This window comes from Lynx rufus, unplaced genomic scaffold, assembly GCF_022079265.1.
Source record: "Lynx rufus isolate CCGP_SWC_20201006 ecotype Redwood Valley unplaced genomic scaffold, mLynRuf1.p SCAF_2, whole genome shotgun sequence".
NCBI classification, from domain to species: domain Eukaryota; kingdom Metazoa; phylum Chordata; class Mammalia; order Carnivora; family Felidae; genus Lynx; species Lynx rufus.
The window spans coordinates 200,147,194-200,162,302 of NW_025814834.1; positions in this window are offsets into that span (position 1 = coordinate 200,147,194).

Below are 15,109 nucleotides of genomic sequence, written 5' to 3' on the forward strand. Positions count from 1 at the left end.
AATCTTGCCAGGGCACCGTAGGGGGGTGAGGGAAGAAGGAGATCTTGAATGAGTCTGGGCTCAAACCTCTCTTTTTTTCATCAGCGCCGGGGGGGAGGGGGGTTTGGAGGGTCCCTCGCCAAGTCTCTGTGGCCTCGTCTCCTGCAATGGAGGGGGGGGGTCTCTCTGCAGTTTCCAGGCTTGTGACAGAGATCAGATAAAACAGCAGGTGTGAAGAAGCTGCACATGGAGGCTGGCTTGTCATTTCCACCTGTCTTCCTTTGCTCTGTGTCCCCTCGGCAACCTGAATCTGATTTATGTTTTCCTTCCACGTTTCGTGATCTCCTTCCAAGCAGAAAGAACCGATCGGACGGCCTGGAGCGATGGGGTGAGCCCGCCACGTGTCAGTGTCCGGGCCGGCCTGGGGGACGGGACTCAGACCCGTCACCCCTGAGAGTCAGAGGGGCAAAGGAAACACCTGCTATGGCCCCCCGGGGAGGGGGGGGGGCATGCCAGAGCCGGAAAGGACTTGAACCTCAGCCGTTTGGTACCAGTGTTCTGTGCGCCGACAGGGAGACCCAGGCACAGTTGGGGGATGATGGAATTTTAGGCATCAAGGCAGCTGATGGGGCAACTGTTTCCTGGCACTGTCTCAGCCCCATCCACCAGGTCCATCAAAGTTACCCAAAGATCCAATATATTTTTAGTTAAGATTCTGAGCCCAGGAGGGAAGCAGGGCCTTTGTGTACACAAAGGCACATTATTAATATTTACTCAGGGGCTTCTCCAAGGACCCCAAATAGCAAATCACGGCCAGAGAAGGGAATGGAAGATGAGCGTTGCCAGGTTGCTGGCTGCCTGCAGATGGAGCGAAGGGGTCTGCTGAACATTCTGCAGGCGCGGCACCCGGCAGGGTCAGGGCTACCAGGGGCCTCACGGCTCTTTCTGTCCACCCCCTTGGAGGGCAGGGGACGTACCACGGTGACCTAGCAAGGTCCAGACAGAGGCAGAAACAGAATCTGGGAACACAGAGCGATGGAAGGAGCAGGGTCTCCATCTGCACAATGAACCGACTCCTGCCCAGGCAGGTCTGCGGGCAGAGGTCAAAGGACCACCCACCACATCCCGCCAAGAGCAGGTGCTCCACAAAGAACATCAACGGTGAGCCGCGGTGAGGACTGGATGTCAACGCCAGTGCCTGCCGTTGCCCCCCCCATCCCCCATTGCCCAGGGTGCTTTGCAATGTCCTCAGGCATCCCTTTCAGTGGGGGAGGTCTGCGTCCCCAGGCTGAGCTCCGGAAGACCAGGTAGAGAAAGTGTCAGTTACTCGGCACAGGAAATGGCCCCTCCTCAACTCCATTCGTAGCCTCCCTGCCCTGAAGCCAGACAGCAGCACTCTGGACCCTGCTTCTCCCCCCCCCGCCCCCCAGAAGCCCTGCCCCCGGCCCCTTCCCAGGCTCGGCAACCACTTCTGCGGCCCTATATCTATGTCACTGCCAGGAGAAATGAGGTCCAGATGTCATTTTCTAAATGGCAGGCACCTGCTGATAGCTTCTGTCTCTTGGCGGCTATAATTGCAGCGCCCTCTCTCCCCTTTATGCCCCGTTCTGCACAAACTCCCTTCTGTCTCTGCCAGGGATTTTATTAAATAGTTTATTACATTTCTCTGCCTTTGCTTGCAAACTGTCTCTTTTAGGGATCTAAAAAAAAAAAAAAAGCTAAGACCCAAACAGGTAAGGTGAACTTCTCGAAGGCCACAGAGCTAGCTAGTAAAGGATGGGTCTGGGAGCTTGGGAGTTTGTAGCTCCAGTGTGGCCAGGACAGATATGTATGACTGAAAGCAGAGGGTCAGAACAGGGATCGAGGCCAGTGTAGGAGCAGAAAGGAGGTTCAGAGGTCGGTGGGGACGTCGGGGTCACGAGGCTTACTCCTTCATTCAACGAATGCTGATCGAACACATAGCACCTGTAAGAGGCGCTGGGGATACAACTATGACTCACAGTCCCTGCCCTCCAGGAACCCATGGTCCAATGGGACTAGAGAGAGAGGTAGATACCCATTTTGCGGGGCCATGATGGGTAAAGTATAGGACCCTGTGGACACTCACAGAAGAGACACTTAATCTGGGCTTGGCAGTCCAGGAAGGCTTCCTGGAGGAAGCGGTGCCTCACGGAAGACCTGAAATAAGCAGGACATAGTTGTGACACCTTGCCTCTTCGGAGAGAAGAGCTCTGTTGGTAATTAGAGGTGTCATGGGAGACTAAGACCAGGCTGGTTTCCACACCAGCCTCGACCCAGAGCAGCCGGCTCGCCAAGAGCTGAATTTGAGCTGCGTTGCTGGCTTCCATGTTGCTCTATGAGGACAGTCAGTAAAATGCTGAAGACTTAGGCCCCTCTTCTCATAAAAAGTGTGTGTGTGTGTATGTGTGTGTGTTTACGTTTATAGCTCTACACACACGAACAGTTGGAGACGGAAATGTATTTGAGGGCTGCTTAACTGAGGCTGCGTAAGGTAATGGGCCATGGGTGGTGCTGTGAGTAGACAGGAAACTGTCGTGGGAGACAGGGAGAGGGCAGAGCCTGGGTTCTCGGGTCCCTCCTGGAGCCCCCTGCTCTCCCTGCAACAAAACTCTCCTTTCATTGCAACTAACCAGATTCTGCTCCCCTCCTGATTCCAGCCATGAAGAGGGGCTTCCAGATGGTCAGGGGTCCAGAGCCAGGCAGCACCCAGGGCCCGAGGGTCCTTGCACACCCGGCCTGGTGTCCTCAGTGTCTCTCTCTCTCTCTCTCTCTCTCTCTCGATCCTGCTCTTCCCCCTGCTCCCTCTCTTCTTTGCTCCCCCCTCCCAACCCCCCCATCGGATCATTCACGCATCCCACCTTCTGTTGCCCACCTCTGCCTGTTCAGCCCCTGGGCTGAACACCTTCGGGGACACTGAAGGGGACGAGGCATGTCCCTGCCCTCAGGGAGCCCCCAGTCTGGCTGGGGACACAGAGGAATCCATCACAACCCAGAGTGGTCAGTGCCGGGACAGGGCAGATGCAGGAGGGCCGGGGAGCCTGGTGGGGGAGGGAACCCAGCCCTGGACAGGGGTGTCAGGGAGGACCCCTGGGAGGAGGGGATCATGCTGAGGCCTGAGGGAGAAGCAGGGAGCCAGGGGGAGGGGTCCATGGGGAGAGGTCAGTATAGGCAGAGGCAACCTGGCACCTGCGAAGGTCTGGCAGAGAGGGAGAGCTCCCCCCCCGCCCCCCCCCCCAGCAGCGGGCAGCTCTGCAGGGCTGGGGCCTGGGGTGTGGGGGTGCAGGTAGGGGGGCGGGGAGGTGGAGGAAGAGGAGGCAGGGGGTGCACTGCGGTCGGATCACGGAGGACTGGTGAGCTGGCTGTGAGGTTCCGGCTTCATCCTGAGGGCCCTGGGAGCCTTGGAGGGTCGGAGGGAAGTTAGGGGACAAAGCGCCCGCCCTGTAGACATGGGGGTGGGGAGCTCCAGGAGGACCCGGTTCCTCAAGCCCCTGAACAGGAAGAAGCCCCGGCCTCCCTCCCCTCCCCTCCCTAGCATTTTCTCTCCTTCCCTCCTCTGTTCCCCCAGCTTCTCCCTCCCTCCTCTCCTCCATTCCTTAGGCCCCTCCTCCCCACCTCCCCCTGCCCCGCCCCTCCGCTCCCTCCAGACCCCTCCCCAGCCCCAGGCTCCAGCGGCCCCAGGGCTGAGTGGCCCTTGCGACAGCCTGCAGCGCCACCGCGGGGTCGGAGCCGGCAGCGCCGCGGGGTCGCCACACCCGGAGGAAGGCACGGGTCGCCTCCTCCGCCCCAGGGAGCAGGTGCGGCCAGCCCGCCGGGCCCAGGGCCCTCCTCCGCCCGCAGCCCGGGCTCCGCGGCTCCGGGGTGATGCTGGCGTGGACAGCAGTCCCGTCTCCGTCCCCCCTGACGACCCTCATGACCAGCTCAGCTCCTCTCGCCGAAGACCAGGCGCCAGAACTGAAGACAGTGCCTTACCTTTCACCCCCCCGCGTGGGGCCGTCAGCCTGGGGACGCCAGGGCTGCTTGCGCTCCTGGGAGGTGGGCCCCACAGGGGCTGGCGCACCCATACTGCAGATGGGGAGACCGAGGCTCCGACAGGGGCAGTCGGGGCGCATGGCTCGGGACCTAGAAGCCGGCACCGTGCCCTGTTCAGTAATCACACGCGATCACCCACGCTGTGCCAGGTGGAGCTCTGGGACCAGGGACACAGAGAAGAAAAGGCAGTGGAGGAAGCCCCTGCCCCGGGGGGGAGGGTATGTAAGTGCAGGTTCTAGTGATTGGAGATTTGACCTGAACGTGTATCAGAGAAGGTGCTGGCCACCCAGGGGGCTTCTGGGAGGGGTGGGGGAGGGAGGTCTGAACTGGCTTCAAAGGGGAGATGGCGTCTGGGCTGTCTCCTCCAGGCAGAGTGAGAGTTTGCCAGGGGAGGATGATGGAAGGGGCTTCCAGGCTGGGGGAACAGCCTGCCGGAAGGCAAAAGAGGCCAGAAAAAGCAGGGGGGGGGGGGGTCCTCTGTGACTGCAGTGATGGCTGGAAAGCGGTGCCAGACCAGGAAGAGGTTTGGGCCGCTTTCTGTAGGCATTAGGGAGACAAGGTATAATAGCAGTCGTGATCACAGTGCATATTAATAGCCCCAGCTAACACTTACTGAGGGCTTCCTGTTTGCCAGGCATGTTCTGAACACTTTAGACATTTCTTTCTTTCACTCCTCTTGGAAGGATTATTGCCACCTCTATTTTATAGAGAGGAGAAGACACAGAAAGGTTAAGTCACTGCGCCTGGTCGTTCAGCTAGTGGGTGGGAGATTCGACCCCAGCATCAGACTCCAGATCCTGTGCCCTCAATGAGGACAAAGGTGGGGGGCGGGGGGAGTGCAGGGCTGGGGAGGGAGCAGATCCCAGAGCTCTCTAGGCGATAGGGTGGCTGGGGCCACTGATTACCAGGAGGGGGAAGGCTGGAGGAGGCAGGATGACTCTGTCTTAGTCTGATGGTGCCATTCAGATTTCACTCATTCTGAGAATAAATTCTGCCCTCAGGTCTGCCTGGCCTTGGCCTCCGCCCTCAGGGAGCTGACATTTCAGGAGGCGAAGAGAAATAAACATAAACACAAGACCCGAGCAAGACAGTCTCAGACAGTGATACTGACTTGGAGGAAAACTGGACCGAGAGAGGGATCCAGAGATAGGGGGCGGAGGATCCCTTACTTAGGGCCAACCTCCAGGGACACACCTTGTGGCCCTTCCCCTCCAAGAGCCCTCCCCCATGCCCCCGGGGCCCTGTGAAGGCTGCAAGAGGGAGGGGTCCCTGATGGCCCAGGTCTAGGAAAATGCCCCTGGAGACCCCTCTGTGCTTTCCGGGTCAGCCCCTTACTTCCTCCTGCATTGGCTTCCAACCGTCTCCCTTGGGAACACCTCAGCTTAATGGGCCTAAAACAGCAAAGTTTTTGGCTTCCCCTGCCTGCCTCCAGGGCCAAGGTCAAGGAGGGACGTGTTAGACCTTCGGGAACAGAGCGATGACCTCTCTTTTCCAGAGGAAGTGAGGGAAAAAGTTCCCTACCACACGCTGTTTGGTTTTGAATAACCACCCCCGCCCCGTGTTGCCTATAAAATATTAGACACAGAGAATCTTAGAGCAACAGAGTCTTAGATCCTTCGACTTTAGCATCACATTAGAGACTCTGTGAGAAATGGAACCCCTTGGGTTTCTGGCGTCATTCAATTTTGGATTTGTAGGATGAAAACACGAGATCAAAAGCCTAGGGTTTGGGGGTTCGGATTTGCAGGGAGCTTGGATGTCCCCTCGTGGTTCCATCCACCCCTCACTAGCTGCTGTCTTTGGGCATTCACTTAACGTCTCTGTGCCTCAGTTTCCTTTCTTTTTGTTCAAAGCGGACGGAAATAGTTTGCACCCGAAGGGCTCCTGCGACGGTTCAATGAGCTGCTGCTACAGAAAGCTTGGCCCAGTGCCAAACTGGGTAAACTGTGAGCTATACTAATACTCTTCGAGCTAATGCAGTTCACCTCCCCTGTAATGCAGGGGTGGGTCAGACAGCTGCTGGTGCCTCTGCCCAGCCGGCCGCTGTGTAGAAGGCCATCCAGCCTAGACTAGATTCCCTCCTGAGGTGAAGTACCCACCTTCAAAAGCGCAACCTTTGTCCTGCAGCGAGGGAACGGGACCGAGCCCGTGGTTCTTCCGCCCTGAGTGTCCCAATCCTGTTCTCTGGTGCTGGAGACCCCCTCCTCCATGCCTACAAAGCCAAGGGTAGGGTGGGGGGTGGGGGGAGGAGCTAGGCCCACCCAGCACCTTCCCCAGGATGGCCTGGCGAGGTGATACAATTTGTCCAGAGCCCTTCCCAATCCAGCTGCCCTTTTCTTCCTGTCTCAGCAGCCCCCTTCAATTGCCGGGTTTCCTGGGTGCTCATTTGTCCCGCCTTGACAGGGAGAAAAGCCTCCATTCGTTCTCCCGAGGTCAGAGGAAACGTGTGCTTTATAAAGGACACCTTGGAGAGGGTGGGTTCAAGCATCCCCTGGGGGGCTGCGGGACCAAAATGGGTGGGATCCGGAGGGAGCTTAGAGCACCGGCTACCCCGATCCAGGGGCTGGAGGCTTCTCCGGGCGCCCTGCCTTCCTCCCTGCCGCCCGCCGCCGAGTGCAGGACCACAGCCCGGATCACCTACCCATCTGCAGTCCCGGTGGCCTGCCGGTCCTCTGTCCCACGGCGTTAATTGGTTATCCGGCACCGGTAAATCCCCTGCTTCGCCTCTAGGGGAGGAGCTGTGGTCAGGGAGCTGGGTGCTTGCTTGCAAGGCGCCCATCACCAGCCTGAGGGCTTTTTCTGGCTGGGCTGGAGAATGCGTGTAACTCCCAAATTAGGCTTTCAACGGCTGTCTTTCCCTAAAGGAGACACGTGGGCTCCTTTAGTGTTTCAGCTAAAACACTGAGAGGGAGCAAGAGAAGTAGAAATTGGCTTATTTCTAGAAATTCAGTGAAAACAGTCTGGACTGGTTTTGTGTTTTACATTTTTTATCTCCCCCCACCCCCACCCCCCCTCCCCGGCCTCCCCCTCCCCCGCCCCACCCCACTCCACCTTGGCCTCTGATGCCAAAGCCACACGAGCAGACGTGGCTTCACAGGACCAGGCATTCAGAGTCAAGCCGAGTCGAGTGGTCAGTGGGGAGAGCCGGTGGTCTTGGGACCACCTGGCTCAGCTCTGTGATGAGGGTGGATCCGGGCCTCGGTGATGGGGAAGAAGGTTCCAGAATGGGGAGAGGCTCAAGAAAGGAAAGAACACCTGTGCTCCCACCCGCCCCCAGCCATCCCCACCCCACTTTCTGCTGCAGCCGCAGTGAGGGCCCAGGATCCTCAGGAAAACCAGGCCCCGCCAGGCGCTGCTCCTTTGCACATGCTGTTCCCCCTGCCGGGAGCGCCCTGCTCTCTGCTGGAAAAGCCCCCGCGCAGCCTTCCAGCCGCGCACCCCTCCTCGGCGAAGTCTCTGTCCTCCCCACCCGCCCCCGGCCATCGTGCTCTTACGACCTTTCCAGCCGCAGACCTTCTTACCTTTGGAGGATCCGTCTTCTATGACATCACACATATTAGATCAGATCCCACATCGAATCAATGTATGTGTAACATGTGAGAGCCAAGTAGAGCAGAAAGTGACTCTTTGACACGTATCGATTTCTTTTTGCTTTTTAAGGGTATTTATTTGGAGGGAGAGAGAGGGTGCGCATGCGAAGGAGGGAAGAGAGAGGGAGAGAGAGAATCCCACGCAGGCTCTGCCCTGTCAGCACGGAGCCTGACCCGGGGCTTGATCCCACGACCTGAGCCGACATCCAGAGTTGGACGCTCAACCGACTGAGCCACCCAGACTCCCCAGTACGTATCAATTTCAGCGGCACGATTTCCTGTTGGTATTTTAACCCCATGACTCTCTCCGGACCTTAAACCTTCTCAGAGGCCCTCAAGAGCTCGGAGATCCTGGCGCCGTGGCTGGAGCGGAGCATCTGAGGGAGAAAACACTCCCCTTCCACCCGGTCCCCATCCACGCAGAACCGGGGCCTTCCCGCGGTATCCCATGGTGACGTCATCATCGCGGCCTCCGCGGGACAAGGCAGGGGGCACAGCCCGTCATTTCTAGATGCCACGTGGTCAGCCCAGGGCCAGGCACAGAAGGATCAGTAAAGCTGCTGAGAAAAGGTGAGCAAGCCAGTGAGACCTCCTGGCAGCACAGGTGTAGGAACAGCAGACGGGGACATGGGTGGCCTTCCCAGCGCCCGCCTCGCCAGGGAACAGATTCCTCTCTCGGGGGGGCCAGGCTTGTCTTCCCCAGGAGCTGTTGCCGGGATGGGGCGTCACCGAGGCTCTTCTAGGAGCCAGGTGGGTGTGACTGACAGTGTCTCCCTGCGTCCTCTCTCCAGCAGGGCCCGGAGGGTCCCGAGGGGAGAGGATGCGGGGGCAGATGGGGACAACTCTGCACGGTCCCCCGCCCCCTCTGCAGGAGATGGACATTCTAGCAGCAGCCTGGCTGGTTGGATCTGGGTCTGGATGTCCCCACTCACGTTCTGTGTGACCCTTTAGGGCGTGACATCCCCCACCGTCACCTCTCCCCGTCCCCCAAAGCTAATGTCCACAGGCCCTCCAGACCCTTCCATGGCCGTGTCATATCACGTTCCCCTCGCTCACTCCACCCAGCCCCACTGGCCTTCCCAGTGCCCCTTGAACGCTCCAAGCACATGCCCACCGCAGGGCCTTTGCACTAGCTGTTCCCTTTGCCTGGAAGGCTCTCCCTGCGGATATCCGCGTGCTTCATTCCCAACTCCATCGCACGTCACCTCCTCAGCAGGGTCTCCTCCTCCCATGACCGCCCCACCTAACAGAGCCTCCTTCCTTCCTCTGGGGACCCACAGAGGGATCGGCTGAAGGTCCAGTGAAGGACTCTCGGCTTGGGAATCTCACGGGAAGAAAAGAGACGAGCATGTGCCGAGCACCTACTGTGTGCCCGGCCTTGGGTCAGAACTACCCCTGCGACCTTATTTGATCACAGGGGTCCTTCCAGGGAAGACCATGTCGTGCAGGTGAGGAAAGAGGCTCAGAGAGGGGAACTGACCTGCCTGAGGCCTCACGGTTTGTAAGTGACAGAGCTGTCCCCAGCCCTCCACCCGCTGCCCTGGAGATGGAGGTGTGGGACCCTCGGCATCCGAGGGGACAGCCGACGTGGACAAGACCGTCCTGAGGGGGTGTGATAAGGAGCACGATGATAGAAGTGATGTACGTGAGGAATAAGCTGGGAAGCCAGCAACGTGCGCAGAGAATAACCCATCAGAGAGGCGGGAGGGGAACTAAGGAGGGGAAAAAGTGATGTGCGGAGAGGTAAGCGGGACAGAAAATCAAGACGTGGGTGCCGCACGTGGTCAGTGGCGACAATGGCGGTCAGCAGTGACCCCTGGCAGTCAAAGGCGACCCATGGTGGTCAGCAGCGACCAGCGTGAGCACTGGTGGCCAGTGGCAGCCTGTGTTCGGTGGTGATCCACCACTGAGCGCTAATCTGCACTGGCCCACGGTGCTCGCCGTCAGGTGGTGGTCCCGTCTGGGGAGCACTGAGGCGTGCCCTTGCGGTGTAACCAGCCGGAGATCACTGCAGGCCTCTGCAAGAGCGGCTTGATGGGAGCCATGTGGTGGGGCCCACAAGAGAGAGGACTGGCCGATAGCGGGAGGCGACGCAGTACAGGGCCCGATGATGACGCGTAGCATGAGGACCGAAGGAGAGAGAGGAAACTCATGTTGGGAGAGGGGAGCCCCGTCGTGCCTATGGGCCCCTGCCAAGAGGGTGGGCACTTGGGACAGCCATGGGGGGTGGGGCAGGAGGAAGAGAAGACAAGGGGGAAGCCTCCCTGCTGTGAAGTAGCTAATGAGACACCCACCGCACCCGACCCCAACCTGGAGATATCACCTGGCTTACATTAAGTGAGGCAGAGGGCCCTGGGGGGAAGGATCTGGAATTGGGGGTCAAGGCAACATGGTGGGAGTCCGGCTGCACCCCTCAGTAGCTGTGTGACCTTGCCCCCGTGGGCTTCGTTTCTGTCCTCCGGAAAATAGGATCCGGAAGGCCCAAGCTCACAGCCAAGTTCAGTAGCGTTCATGGTGAAGCGGTCAAGAACACGGGCTTTGGAATCAAGGCCACTCCCCGGGTTAGGTGACCTGGGGACGATAAAGAGCAGTAGCGTAACGAGTTGGATTCCCTGCCCCCTCTTTTCTGGGTGGATTCTCTTCCTGCTGCTTTCTTCTTCCTCTGTGGGTGGGGGCTCAGTTTGATCTTGGTACACTGGGGTCTTAGAGGCGGCGGGGAGCCTGGAGATCGTCTCTCCGTTCCAGCTTTCCCGTGGAAAGACGAAGGGTCAGGGTCACAGAGAGAAGAACGTGCCTGAGGACCCACAGGAACTATGTGTGGAGCCCAGGCGGGGACGTATTTGATCATCACAGCTGTCCTAGAGGTAGTCGCCTGACTCCCAGACCAAGGCCACGTCCCCCACAGTGCACCGTGCAGGAACTGGGGCCAAGGACTTGGGGGCTTGCCTGCCCTCCACAGGGGACCTCGGAAATCAAACCAAACCAAAATAAGGAAGCAGCTGCTGTGTGACGAATGGTCGCTGTTTTCGCAGCCCTGGTCCGAGCGCGTCACGTGTCCTCTCCGGTTCCAGCCTCTCCACGCTTCGATGCGGCTCGGGCCGTCAGTGTCTACTTCCCAGCACACAGCATGGGCCTGGTGCATGGCCCAGCCGGGAGTCTGTCCCAGGCAGTTTGCTGCTAGAACGCACGAAGCCTCTCCCATTCTGTGCACCTCGGCAGAAAAGGAGGGAAAAGGAAGCAAGGGAGGAAGGGCATCATGTCTGCGACACGGCGGCACGTTATAGGAGTTCATGTGTGCGGGTGGCCTGACCTCTGAGTTTGACGAGAGGGTGCGCCTTATCCCTGAGCAAACCCATCTGCCCTGGGGAGCTCCGGGGAGGGCAGGCTGCTCCCCTCAACTGAGTGGGCACAGTGCAGGCAGATGGGCCCAGGGGAGAACAGTGCCAGGCACACTGGCCAGGTCCCCACACCCCTAAGTCCAAGCTGCTCAGACATGAACAAAGCTCTCCCCTCCCCTCCCCTCCCCTCCTCTCCCCGAGCCTCGTGGGCCTCTGCAAAAATGGACACAATGTAACCACCAGACTGTGGCATTGCTGTGGGATTGGAATGAGATCAGGGAGGAGGAAGTTGGTGCTCGGGGACACTACTGGGCCCCAGGCTCACCCAGCCGGTGAGCTCAGAAGCCAGGACCCAGGCTTTGCTGCCTCTGTTCCCGTCCTCGGCCCCACAGCCCAGTGGGAGGGGGCCAGCCAGCGGGTTTCCCTTCCGAGCCTCGATTTCCTCACCTGAGGAATGGAGGTAATGACACCCTCTGGCAGGTTCTCCTCCGAGGCTTGCAATCCCGTGTGTAAATTGCCTGGTGCCCGGGGACATCTGTGACCTGGCGTCACGATTTTGAGGTGACAGTGGAAATCGGGCTGAACTGAGCAGAGAAGGAGGAGGAAGACACTGTCCTCACCAGGAGAAGGGGTAGCGCTGAAGTCTCCGTGGGTGCCTCCACCTGTCCCTCACCACCTGCCTTGCGGGAGAGGCTCTGGAAGCTTCTGAGGGGGACTCTAGCGGAGGTGGCTGCCTCCCAGTCTGAACATCGGCTGCTCCCCTTCCTTCCAGAGATTCGTCAGTCCTGGAAGATGAGAGAAGGATCTGGGCCTGCACTCCCTGGGGGCCGAGCTGGAGCCCCACGGGGTGGGCAGGGTGGGGTGGGGGCGGGCAGGGGCGGGTGCAGGAGGGCTCCGCCTCTGCTTGTTTAGTGGGCGACCCCACAGCAGACCTGCCTCAGCCCAGGCTCTTTTCCTGATCTAATTAGCCTCACTGAGAATTAAACTACACAGCCCTGAAGTGAGCCTGCTCCCCTGAGAGCGTTCCAGAACTAATACTGATTAAATATGAAACAGTTCCTTCTTCAAGCCCGAGTTGAGGAGGCATGAGCCAGAGATGGGGGCTGTAATTACTCGTTCTGATTATGCAGCATGTTTAAGAAGAGAAGGAAAAGGGAGGGGAGGAGATGAGAGGGGAGGAAATGAGGGGAGGGGAGAAGGAAGGAGAAGGGAAAGAGGGAAGGGGAGGGGGAGGATAAGAGGTGAGGAGGGGAGGGGAGGATAAGAGAGGTAGGAGGGACGGGAGAGAAAGGGAAGAGAGGAGAAAAGAAGGGATGGAAAGAGGACGGAGGGGAGGGGAGGAGAAGGGAAGGAAAGAAAAAGAAAGGAGGGAGGGGAGGAGATAAGAAATGAGGAGGGGAGGGGAATAGAGGGGAGGAGAAGGACAGGCCAGAGAGGGAAGGAAGGGGGGTGAGGGGAAGGGAGAAGAGGAGAGGGGAGGGCAGGAGAAGAGGGAAGGAGAGGAGAGGAGAGGAGAGGAGAGGAGAGGAGAGGAGAAGAGGGGAGGGGAGAGGAGGGGGCCAAGCACCTGCCTGATTACAGGAAGCTACTATGAGGGAGGGTAATGAGGAAATCTGGAGCCTGTATTTACCTCCAGACCCGAAGGCGAAGGCGTTTGCACTCATTGCTTCCTCGGCCTGGACTGCCCTTCCTCAGATACCCACATGGCTCCCTCCACCCCCTCCAAGGCTTTGGGAAAACATCAGCTTCCCGGGGAGGCCTTTCTGGACCCCCCTCACACTATCCGTAACCCCCAGACTTTTGAAGGCCCCTTTCTGCTTTATTTTTCTCCTTGGCACTTGTCACCATGGAGCCCAGAGACCGGGAGGTCCCTCCGGAGGTGCGCAGTGGGGGCGTGGACCAGGGCCTTGGCTGGCGACAAGGGACAGGAGACAGGCGACAGGGGACAGGAGAGATGGCAACAAGGGACAGGAGAAGGAGAAATAAGGCTGAGGGTGGGTGGGGGGGTCACCCGGGAGGTTCGGTGCTCGATGGGCTGGGAGGGGGTGGGAACGTGGGGTGGGGGGTCGCGGGTGAAAGCTCCAGTTCTCAGTGATGGTGGCCCTCTGGAAAGCGAAGGTAGCACAGTCTCCAGGGCACAGGGTGGGGGTTCAGGTTTAGGCAGAGGCTGCAGCGGGGGGGGGGGGGGGGCTTGTGGTCACGGGGCTCACACAGCAAGCCCAGTACAGCCGACAGGATGAGGACTGCACCAGAAAGGGGCGGGGGGGGGGGGGGCGGGAAAGATGTGAACGATGCGTTGGAGCTCATAGATTGAGAAAGGACAAGGACCCACCTCCCTGTCCTAAAACCTCCTTGATTTGCACCACCACCAAGCAGGGCAGTGGACGCCTGGGTCTGAATCCACCCCGACACATCCTCACCTGGTTATGGATTTCACAGCCCGGCTGACTCCCCCTGAGGCCCGGCTGTAACGATGGCCACCTCCTACCTGCTCCTCTGGGACAGGGGCGCATCCCCTGGATGGGAAAGCTGGCCCTCGGGCTGTCCCTTCCCACCGACCAGAGCGGGGCGAGGGGGTGGAGGGGTGGGGCTCAACCCAGCCAGGGGGCTCTGATTGCCTTGGAAACGGGGGGGGGTGGCGTAGTCTAAGGTTTCCACAGAGTGATTTTGGTGCCCAGATGAAGAGAATGATGGAGATGTGGGAGGATCGTGGCGCCAGGTTGTGTGAAGCAGGGCTCAGCATGTAGAAGCCATCCTGAGGCCCGGGGAAGCAGGGAGCGTGCTGGGCAGGGATCAGTGTGACTGTCCTGTGTGGAACAACCATTATCTGGAGGCCAGGGTATCGGTGCATAGCAGCCGGGAGCCAGAGAACCAGCGAGAACCAGACCAGTGGGCTGAAGATCGAAGTTATAAATCAACTAACAAACCGTCAAATAAAATTAGTTTACCCTCCTACCTAACAAATTCTTGATCTCTGCACTAGAATGTGGGGAGCAGAGAAAGCTGACCCTGGGGGCCATGGGCCCCTGACCCCCGACCCAGCCCTCCCTCCCCTCCCTCCACAGTCTCGCCCGCAGCGTTCAGACACCCCGGCAGGCAGGTCCAGCCCTGCACCCCCACAGACGGTTGCACTCCGCGGCTCTCGACGGTGTGCACACAGGCTGCGTGGTTCACCCTCGGGACAGCAGACCCAGGGATGGGGTCCACGCGGGCTCCGGTCGGTCAGGAAGGGAATCGGGGGGTGCGGGCACCAGACCTTGTCCCCTGTGTCCTGACGGGAGAGGCGCCGAGGGAGGAGGGTGAGGGGAGCCCCCCTCGCTCAGGTCTCAGGGTCGCGGGGTGGATGGACGGAGGGGCAGCAGTGGGGCTGAGGGACCAGGGGGAGGGCGTGGGGACATCTGGGCCAGAGATGATGGGACCTGAGATGGGCTGGGCGGTGCGGCGGGGGGTGGAATCCAGAGGTTTGAAGACATAAAAATGGGTGGTCCCTGGAGTGTAGGGGGGGGCAGGGGCAGGGGTGCCCCGTTGTCTCTGACTTGGGTGAGCAGGTGCCGCGGGGGCAACTCGGGGATGAGAACGGTGCGGGGGGAGCAGGTCTGACAGGAAGCTGAAGGGTTGAACTCAAGGGCGGGGGTGGCGGCCCCCCCCGCGATGGCAGAGGCTGAGCCCCCGGACGGGAAGGGGCAGGAGGCGGGCGGCTTGTCTAGCTCGGCTCTGTATGTCCAACACTTGGGACCTGCTGGGCACATCACAGACTCGCAATGTGGATCTCGGCCCAGGGTCTGGCAGGAGATAGAGCCCCGGGGTTGTAAGCGCCTGGACGGGGATGCGCCCACGGGTGTGGTGAGCTCACGCTGGGGGAGGGGAAAGACGGGGTGGGGGGTGAGGGGGAGAACCAGGGGTACTCACCCTGGCTTCACCGGCTGGGTCCACAGAGCTGAGTGGCCTCCTGGCCGGGACAGGGGGAGGGGAGGGGGCAGGGGGGAGCGGGTCCAGCGCCTTCCTCCCACGCGATGACCCTGCCCTCTAGACAGAGTGGCCAATAGCGTCCCACCTCTGAGCAGTCAGATGCACGCAGCTTCCTTCCTCGAGAAGGGAGGTGGGTCTGCCATGGGGGGAGGGGTGGTGGGTCTGCCCAATAACGAGTCTGAT